The 10125-nt window shown below is 43.1% G+C and overlaps 1 pseudogene; it reads left to right on the forward strand.

The window, feature by feature from the left end:
- The first annotated feature begins 6498 nt into the window (after nucleotides 1-6498).
- Nucleotides 6499-8662, forward strand: LOC121812979 (annotated as a pseudogene).
- Nucleotides 8663-10125: the final 1463 nt, after the last annotated feature.

Below are 10125 nucleotides of genomic sequence, written 5' to 3' on the forward strand. Positions count from 1 at the left end.
AGAGAGAGATGTCATGGTTGTGGATCCTTTTGACCCAGCATTTTTTGATTTCTTGTGTGTTGATGTAATTTGTTTATTATTTAAGGTTAATTTGGTAGTCCTGAATTAGGTTCCCCTTGAAATGTTATGCACATTTCCATGAGCCATGCTCCCTTTTTCTTAGTGACTGGGAAAGCAGTTGTGGAAATGGCTTCAACGGTGTCTTTCAACAGGAACAAGAAAAAGGTTCAACTGGGGTATATATACACACAGAAACAATGATAACTAATCAATAGAATTGAAACACCTAGGAACAAGAACTGAAACTAATCAAGAACAATGAGACACAAGAGGTAAAACTAAATACAAGCAACTAGAGACCAGTAACTACCAAACTAAGACAGGGAATGAGTAACAATAACTAAACAGGGAAACTAAGACACAAGAGTAAACAACAATACACGATATTAATAAACCTTGAAATGGAAGGGAAAATTAATTGAAACACAATTCATTTATACAATTTGCCTTTTGCATGTCCTGTTCGCACTGCCCAACAAAATGCCTCATTTAAATTGTACTGTGGCTACAAAAATGGTTATCTGTTAGTACCATGAATGTATTTATGAAATGTCAGTCGAATCTGTCTAATATAGTGTCTCAAGTTGTGTCAAGTTCCAGTGCAAAGTAGTGAGAAGGAATAAAAAAAGAACTTTTTCATTATTAAAGCACCGTGGAATTGCGGTTAATGAAGCAAACATAATTTAGACAACCATTTGGCATCGTCAAATTTCCGAACAAAAAAACAAAACAAAACAACCCAAAGCAAAAAAACGAAACAAAACTCTTGATGTAGTTTCTTCCACTAACTGAGACATCCAAATAAATAGTTTGACAGATTCAAACTCTCATTGATTCACAGACTGAGCCACGTATAGACAAACCGAGTGACAGATATTCTATTCAAAAATTCAACTGTAGGTTTTGGTTTTGTTCCATTTGTTACATTGCTATTTGAAAATCAAGCATGTTGAGTGAAGTAGCTTTCTAAGGGCATAGGAGATCACATACTTCAAGCAGAAGTACAAAGCATTGTAGGGGTTTGAACTCTTCTCAGGGGAGTTGGTTGATTTCAAATGATAAAAATATCAAAGTTTGAGGTGCAAGCTGAATGGCAAGGAGAATACGATGTACATGTAAGAAGTGTTGAGCCACGGCCCTAGACCCTTAAAACAACTGTCTGGCAGAATATTTGGAGAAGATTCTAAAAAGCTCTAGTGTTTTAAACACTTTTGTAATTGCACCGAACATTGGAACAGGATGCCTAATTTGAGCTGTAAAATAATGCATTGTTGGCGTAATAGGCACTTAGATCCATTTGAATGAGATAAAAAAAACCCCAAAACATTAGGATTACTGTTGAAATGCATTTCATTAATGGTTTACATTGCAAACAATGCTTCAAACGTTAATGGGTTCTAGTAGTTTTCTTCCACGATTCATACTGATCATCAAGCTTATCTACAGTGTGATTTGGCTTTGTTCCATTTGTTGCATTTGTACTTGAAAATGTAGCATGTTGAGTGAAGTAGCTTTCTAAGGGCATAGGAGATCACATACTTCAAGCAGAAGTACAAAGCATTGTAGGGGTATGTAATGCTTACCACACTGAAAAAAACCTAAAAATTACAATTTGTGATTTAAAAGTATTTTAAGCCTTTTTCACTTTCTTTGTTGCACCCAAAACAAAAAACTGAAAATTCTGTGTAACAGATTTTCATAACAAAGCTTGTTCCGTATTCAGATCTGCAATCTCTCAGTGCACTCTGGACCTTTTTCTGGCATAAATCTGAACATTTAACAGTATTCCCTGAAAGCCCTAATTTTTGAATAGTTTTTTAAAAAATATTTAATTTTACAATAATGGATTAAAAGTGTTACATCATCACTGCATATGACTTACTTTGGCTTCTCTAAAAATGAAAGCTTCAAATCAGAGTTACTTGACTCTGTGGTAAAACTAATTTCTCCTGATCAGGTTTTTTCACAAAGGTCTGCCAATTGTACATGATGATGTGACACCCTCTGAGAAATTATTCAGGCATTTATTACTCAGAATTATGTAATTCCTTATTATGAGGTTGCACTATAACTTTCCTGAAAAGCCTTCAGTTTCTCCAGAATGCTACAGCTAGAGTATGCATTGGGAGTAGAAAGATAGACGACATTTCTCTGATGTAAGCTCCTCTTCATTGACTCCCTGTTAAATTCAGAATTGAATGAAAAAGAATGAAAAGAAAAAAAACCCCACCTCAAGTGTGATTAAATGCCACAATCCTCTCACTTTTAAATCTACGACTTATTGTTGTGAGCCATTTGACTTGCGCTGTGAAAGGCAGCATTCTTGAATTAGTGATGGGATTTCCGGCTCTTATTAGAGAACCGGCTCTTTCGGCTCGGCTCACTAAAAAGAGCCGGCTCCCAACCGGCTCTTCGGGTTGTTTTGTTGCTTTAATTAATTTATTATTAACAACAGTATAAAACTATGCACAAAAGGAATTACTAATGTAAAAAAAACCTGTGGTTTTATTCATGTATGTTTATATAAATATATACAGTGGCCCCTAGAGACAAAACACGTACAAACTCCAAAACACACTTCTAGCGTTAACTGAACTTCCAAAACAGAGCTACCTAGATCACTTAAATTACACGATTGAAAGCATATGTGTATTGTTTGTGTATTCATACACAGGCACTCATATATATTCAAATAATTCAAAAAAATGTTCATTTACCTATTACTACCACACACCAAATCCGGTCGTTGGTACTTCCTGGCTTGTCAAAGGAGCTTGCTAAGAAAAGCGTCTGAACTTCTTTAAGTTGCTTGAAGACGTTTCACCTCTCATCCGAGAAGCTTCTTCAGTTCTAAGGTCAAATGGTGGAGAGTCCCAGATATATAGTGGGAGTTTCCCCCCACAGAGGGACAAAAGGACCCCCTGATGATCCTCTAATCGCCTGAGCCAAGGTGTGAAACTGGGTCCCAATCAGCCAGAGTTTTGGGTGTGTGTTTTGGGTGTGTTCACACCCAAAACACACACCCAAAACTCTGGCTGATTGGGACCGTTTGACTGTTTTTAGCCCCAATGTCAGGCATCTTTTCCAGGCAAATATTTAATTTGGAATACTTGATGTAATCATTGTGTGTAATATTATACATTTATTGAAAATTTGAAATGACTCCATGTTTTGTTTCCAAATGATCAAATTATTTATTTATTTTCCAACTTTTTATAACAGCAAATATTATTTATTTTACCTTTTTGAAATGTTGTATCTTCCAACACACACATCTATGATGGGTGTTTGGAATGACACTAAAAGAGGGTAAAATAACAATATTCCTGCAACATGAAGCACATGCAGCATTAAGTTAAAGTCCTTTATGTGATGATGTATTACAATATATTACAAGGTGGGGAGGATGATATGTAGAAGTTTGAGTAGGGAATAGTTCAATTGGTTCTGGAAACAAAGGCATTCTTGGCTCTCTCTGCTGGTATGCCACTGGTAACTGATCTGACAGCACTACTAATCATCTGGGCTCCAGTCTCTTCAACACAAAGGAAACTCATCGTGCAGTCACTCCGATGTATTTGGATGGGATGGATCCTAATGGCATGGATCTGTAAGGCCAACCAGCTTGAAAGCAATAGTTCTTTGAAGTCTCCTGGCTGCATCTGTCAATGCTGTGCTAACAAAAGAAGCAAAGGTGGTGAAACTGTTACAGCTGTCATCGTAAAGGATTTGTAGAGTTTGGACATCAAGATGCTCCTGATTTACTTAGATGTAACAGAGTAAATCTAGTTTGATGTGCTTCATGGAGCACTGCAGGAACTCACCCTGATGCCTCCTGGACCACAGGACATTAATTTGAGTCAATCACATTAATTGTGATTGAAAAGCACTTTGTGTCACCTGAGGGATTGTTCCCTCAGGTGACACAGAAATGAACCAAATGGCTATAGCTGTAGTGAGAGGCTGTATATACTTTCAGCACCATTACTGGACATGCAGCTGAACACTGTTCATATTGTATTGTAGCATATAAAAAAGCCAAAATTGGGGATAGGATTTGGAATAGAAAAAAAACCCCAGAAAAATCTCAATATAGGACTTTTATGTTTGTAAAATGAAACAGTCTGCAAAATTCACAATGGACCAGTGGTGTAAAAATCAGTATAAAATATATACTAAAAATACATTCACAACAAAATAAGAAGGGGGCAGATACTAACTCAACATTACACATGCATCATGAAAGCTGTAAAGTTTCGAGCCCATCTGCGTTTTATCTGTCAAAGCAAGAAAGCAGGTGTGCTCAAAATGTTACAGTTTTCACGATGCATTGCTTTAAATTTCTACGTTCTGTCCCTTTATATACCTTACTAAAGACCCCCCACCACCACCACCACTAAAAAAAAAACAATCAAACCCAGAGCAAAAAGCCAAAGGCTATCAGCTGTGAGCTGGTTCTAGGTGTCTTCTTGTGTTTGGGAAGAAAAAGAGGCTGGAAAAGGCAGCAGCAGTAGTAGGCTGTCTGCTCAATGAGAGTGTCTGTCTGCTTGAATTTGTAGCACACAGACTCGCACGTGCGCGCGTGCGCACACACACACACACACACAGCAGTAGCTTGTTTAAGGGATGTCGGCCAGCCAGAATAAAAGTTAATTTCAGATATCACTTTCAATAGCCCCAGCTGCAGGTGCAATGTAAACGAGCTGCATCTAGCTTTCTTATTGGATTTGGACCATAGTCTCCTCAAAGGAGACTTGACAGGGGAGAAGTCAATCTCTGAGGGAGCCTCAATGAGTATGTGCCTATCGCCATTCATACGTTTCTCTAAATACCTTCCAATGCCGCCATTTTCAACTGGACTGAAATTTTAACAAATAAACCTTGAAAACTTTGCAGGTAAACATCAATCCTGCTTTTCTCATTACAACTGTGACAAAGTGGGTGAGAAGACCATTTGCCCAGAGTTTAGGCTTGCTATTCTTAGTTAACATGTTTGTCTTGTTTTGATTTAGCCATACCTTATTTTTATTCTGTAGTTTCCAAACATTTACCATCCCAGGTTTGTTTATGTTTGGCACTTTTACAGATTACTTAATATAACATTGTGGTGGACCACGGGAGGGCTCCACTCACACCCAGCTTACAGGAAGTGTTGTTGCTGTTGTTTTGGAGGGAAAAGTATTCAGTTGTATGGCGATGAGCAATAAACGAGGAGTGTTAATCAAGTGGTTAACTCGGCTGATGACATAAAATATCACCATGTGGTGCCCTTGCTCAACCCGCTAGCCACCCGTCATGCGTTGAATCTCCTCCGGGACCCACCCGCCCAAGGGAAATATGCCGCCCTTAAGGAGCAGCTTCTTCGGTGCTATGCCCTCTCTGATGCCGAGCGAGCCAAAAGGCTCCTCTCCCTCTCAGGCCTTGGTGGGGTACAGCTCTCGAACTGATGGAGCACTTGCTATCCTTGCTCAGTCCAGACGACGGGGGATTCTTCTTCGCCCACATCTTCCTTCGACAGCTGCCGGCCTCGCCAACTCTCCGCTTCTCGGCGCGAAGGATTATTGCTCCCTGGTTGAGGAAGCAGATCGTATTCTCCTGGCTACCCGCACTTTACACGATCGCGACCTAATTTCAGCCTCACCGGCGGCACCTTCCATGCCCCGCCCGGCCTGCCCAGGAGTATCCAACCCTTCTCTGATGGCAAAGATCACGGTACAGCGGCACTGCGGACAGGACCTCTGTTTCTACCATCTGTGTTTTGGCACCAAAGCGCGCCGCTGCCTGCTGCCTCCTTCCAGCCCGGGGACATGGGCTCCGGCAACGCATCGTAGCGGCCGTGACTGCTGGAGACAAAGAACAAATGCTCTTCATAGAAGACTCGTGCTCCGGGAGACGTTTCCTGGTCAACTCTGGCTCACAGAAGAGCCTCCTTCCCCCGACCAGCGCCGACAGTTTCGCAGCTAATGGCTCTCTCATCACGACGTTCGGGGGAAGGTTGGTGACTGTTTGTTTTCATGGTCGGGATTTCCAGTGGAACTTTGTTGTTGCCACTAGCTCTGTGCCTATTTTGGGCATCGATTTTCTTTGTGCCCATGGACTGCTGGTCGATGTCGCTAACAGAGGCTTAATCGATGCCCTGTCCTTTTCTTCAATACTTGTGACATCGAGCCCCTGAATTGGGCTAAGTTAGTGACTTCTGAGAATGTTTTTCAGCGTTTGCTTTTTGAATTCCCTTCACTGACTGTTCCTAATTTCTCGAATACAGCAACGAAGCATGGGGTTGAGCTTTATATCCCGACAGTTGGTCCCCCGGTGTTCATGCGCGCGTGCCGCCTCGACCCCGCAAGACTCTCCGTCGCTCGGGAAGAGTTTTCGTTTTTTTCTCGAGGGTTGTAGCTTTACCGATCATATGTCGATCATAAACCCTTTACGTTTGCGATGTCCAAGGTCTCTGACCTGTGGAGCGTGCGCCCACAGTGCCAGTTGGCAGCCATTTCAGAGTTTACGGCAGACATTCAGCACGTGGCTGGTAAGTCCAACTGCGTTGCTGACTGCCTGTCCCGCGCGCTGGTTTCTCCTGCTTATGTTGGCATAGACTTTGACGCTATGGCCGCTGACCAGTGCGCCGACCCGGACGTCCTTGCCCTTCAGTCTGCGCAAACGGGCAGAGTACTGGAGGACTGTCATGGTCCTGGGTCATGTGACCCAGTGTGTTATGCTTAGCCTATTTTGATGTTTATTATTTGTTTAGGTTCTCTAAGGTAGTCCAGCCATTTGTATATATCACCCCTGCATTACGTCTCCCTTGCCCTTCGTGTGTTTATGTCTGTGTGTCTTGTACTGTCAAGTTCATGCTGTCAGTTATGTCACCTCTCCCTGTACTATGTCTCCCCGGTTCATGTCTCATGTTTCCTGTTTTACTTTGAAGGCCTGCATTCACTGTCAGTGTATTCAGTTTTACTCCTCCTGTCCTGTCGTTAAGTTCATGTGTGTCAGCTGCGTTCCCATGTGTGGTCACTTCCCCTGATCATCCCTCATGTGTATTTAGTCTCTGTGTTTCATACAGTCTGCGTCGCGTCGTCTGTGTTACCACCCCCTGTGTTCCGTATCTCCAGCCATAGCTTTGCCTTAGTTTATGTCCAGTTTAGGTTTCTGTTTAACTATTACTCTTATGCTGCCCTCACTCTGTTTTGTTCCTTTCATCAGCCAGAATAAAAGGCTCGCTTTTGTTTAACTCCACTCCTGCATCCTCGCTTGTGTTCGCTCCTGGGTCCACCACACACATTTCCGCACGGTCTGCCTCCGCAGACCGTGACAAAGATAGACCTCTGTGGAATGGCGGGCCTAGCCTGCTTTGCGATGTTTCCACCGGCCGTCCACGTCCCGTGGTTCCTCTTTTGTGGCGTTGTCGCGTTTTCGACTGAGTACACACCCTCTCTCATCCAAGCGTCCAGGCCTCAGTCAAGCTGGTCAGCTCTAGGTTCGTTTGGCCAGGCCTTCGGGCATCAGGGAAAGACTGGGCAGCGGCCTACATCCCATGCCAACACTCCAAGATACATAGGCACACGCAGGTGCCCCTCGAATCCTTCCGCGTTCCAGAGAGGCGCTTTGATCATGTGCACGTGGATCTGGTTGGTCCTCTGCCGCAGTCACAAGGTTTCACGCATGTTTTGACTGTAGTGGACTGCACAACCCGCTGGCCCGAGGCAGTGCTTCTGGCATCCACTACAGCAGCAGTGGTGGCCAGGGCATTTTTGTCAACGTGGGTTTCGCATTTCGGTCCCCCCTCCAACATCATCTCAGACAGGGGCCCCCAGTTCATTTCGAAGCTTGCTATGGCTGATGGTTTGGGGGTCAAGGTCCACCGAACCACTGCGTACCACCCGCAGGCCAATGAGATGTGCGACCGTTTCCATCGGTCGCTTAAGGTCGCACTCCGTGCTACTCTTACAGATGGCAACTGGGTTGACCGCCTTCCATGGGTTTTACTGGAGTTGCGCTGTGCGGTTAAAGAAGACCTCGGGGTTTCCAGGGCTGAACTCATCCTTGGCATCCCCTCCGTGTCCCCGGGGAATTCTTGCCCAAGAGCCCATCCCCGTGCTTCAATCCCTCTGTGCCTCCTCTCCGTCCCCCAAAAGACTCGTTTTTTGTTCCTGGCCCAGTGCACCATTGTCTGCCCAATACTTTTGTTCCGAGGTCATTGGACTGTTCTCAGCTTGTTTTCTTCAGGCATGATGCTCATAAGCCTCCGCTGCGTCCCCTGTATGACGGCCCATTTACGGTTATTCAACCGGGCCGGAAGCATTTCCTTCTGGAGTTTGGGGGTTGGCAGGAGGTTGTTTCCATTGACAGACTTAAACCTGCACATATTCTTTTGGATGATCAGGTGGATGATCAGGCCCCCCACCATGGCCATCCATCTTCCACTGGACTGGATAACTCTGCTTCGTCCTCTGGGAGCGTCCCCCACCTGGCGGGGCCCGAGCTATCTTCAGCTTTTCCTGACCGCCCATGCCAGCCTGGTCCTCCGGCTCGTTTCCTATCAGCCAGTTCTCCACCTCCCCAGTTCAGTAGCTCAGGACCATACTCCTTCCATTTCTGAATGATCGCTTGAACCGTGCTCCGTGGGATGTTCAAGGCTTGGGAATCTTTTTGTAGCCTAAGCCTGCTTTAAATTTCTCAATAACTTTATCTCTGACCTCTCTGGTATGTTCTTTGGACTTCATGGTGTTGTTGCTCCCAATTTTCTCTTAGACAACCTCTGACGCTGTCACAGAGCAGCTGTATTTGTACTGACATTAGATTACACACAGGTGCACTCTATTTAGTCATTAGCACTCAACAGGCAATGTCTATGCGCAACTGACTGCACTCAGACAAAAGGGGGCTGAATAATTAAGCACACCCCACTTTTCAGTTATTTATTTGTAAAAAATGTTTGGAATCATGTCTGATTTTCGTTCCACTTCTCACATGTGCACCACTTTGTGTTGGTCTTTCACGTGGAATTCCAATAAAATTGATTCATGTTTGTGCCTGTAATGTGACAAAATGTGGAAAAGTTCAACGGGGCCGAATACTTTTGCAAGCCACTGTAAATCTGCTTGAGTTGCTTTGGCCTTACTTTAAACAAGCTGTTCGTGCACAAAAGGCCCTGAGTGTGGCTGAATGAAAACAATTCATTTAAAGAAGAGTAGGCTAAAAATGTCTCCACTGCAATGTCAAAGACATTGCTAGTTATCGCAAATGCTTGATTGCAGTCCTTGCTGACAAGGATGGCACAACCAGTTAGTTTTCTGGGGAAATATTTTTACATAAGACCAGGTAGGTTTGGATAGCCTTTGTTTTTGCATATTTGTCATAGATCAAACAAGTTTTAATATTACACAACAATAATAAATACAAGATTTAATTTCCTGTATGGCCCTACGTAAAAAAATTTAAATTTGGGTTGGGCAGGTGAAGTGCACAACAAGGGGCCTGATACCCAATGCTCCTAAAGCACTCACCACCGGATACCATGAGGACCATAGTAAAATACCTGAAGTCTATTCCAGTACCCTGGAATAGACTTCCAAGGGAAGCTGAGAAGTGTGATCCCCTGAAGCTGGAACACGCTCTCTGGCTCCACTTCTTGAAGAGAGAAACCACCACTGCAGTCCAATCCAGAGGCAATGTCCCTGACTTTCATGACATCAGTATGTATTAACCAAAACATTAGCCACAATATTTCAATAACTGATTCGATTCAATTTGATTCAATTCAATTTTGATTCAGATTTAAAAATATGGATATTTACTGATAAATCATCAGAATTATAATATTTCTGACTGTCTATGTATAAAAACAAAGCTGACAGTTATGAGACTTCAGAGGTGCAAGAATCAAAGTGGATGCCTTTGTGTCAAAGTAACTGAGGATAAAAAACTGAACAACATGGAGATTTTCCTGGCCTGACTTTTTATAGCAAATAACCTTGAAAATCTTCTGCAGTAGATTAAAAACTTAAGCAGCATCAGGTAACGTTCATATATTGATTCATGGTTTTCTTAAGTAAAGCAGAG

The sequence above is a fragment of the Haplochromis burtoni genome, unplaced genomic scaffold (assembly GCF_018398535.1).
Source record: "Haplochromis burtoni strain Fernald_Lab_line unplaced genomic scaffold, NCSU_Asbu1 Contig_1007, whole genome shotgun sequence".
NCBI lineage: Eukaryota > Metazoa > Chordata > Actinopteri > Cichliformes > Cichlidae > Haplochromis > Haplochromis burtoni.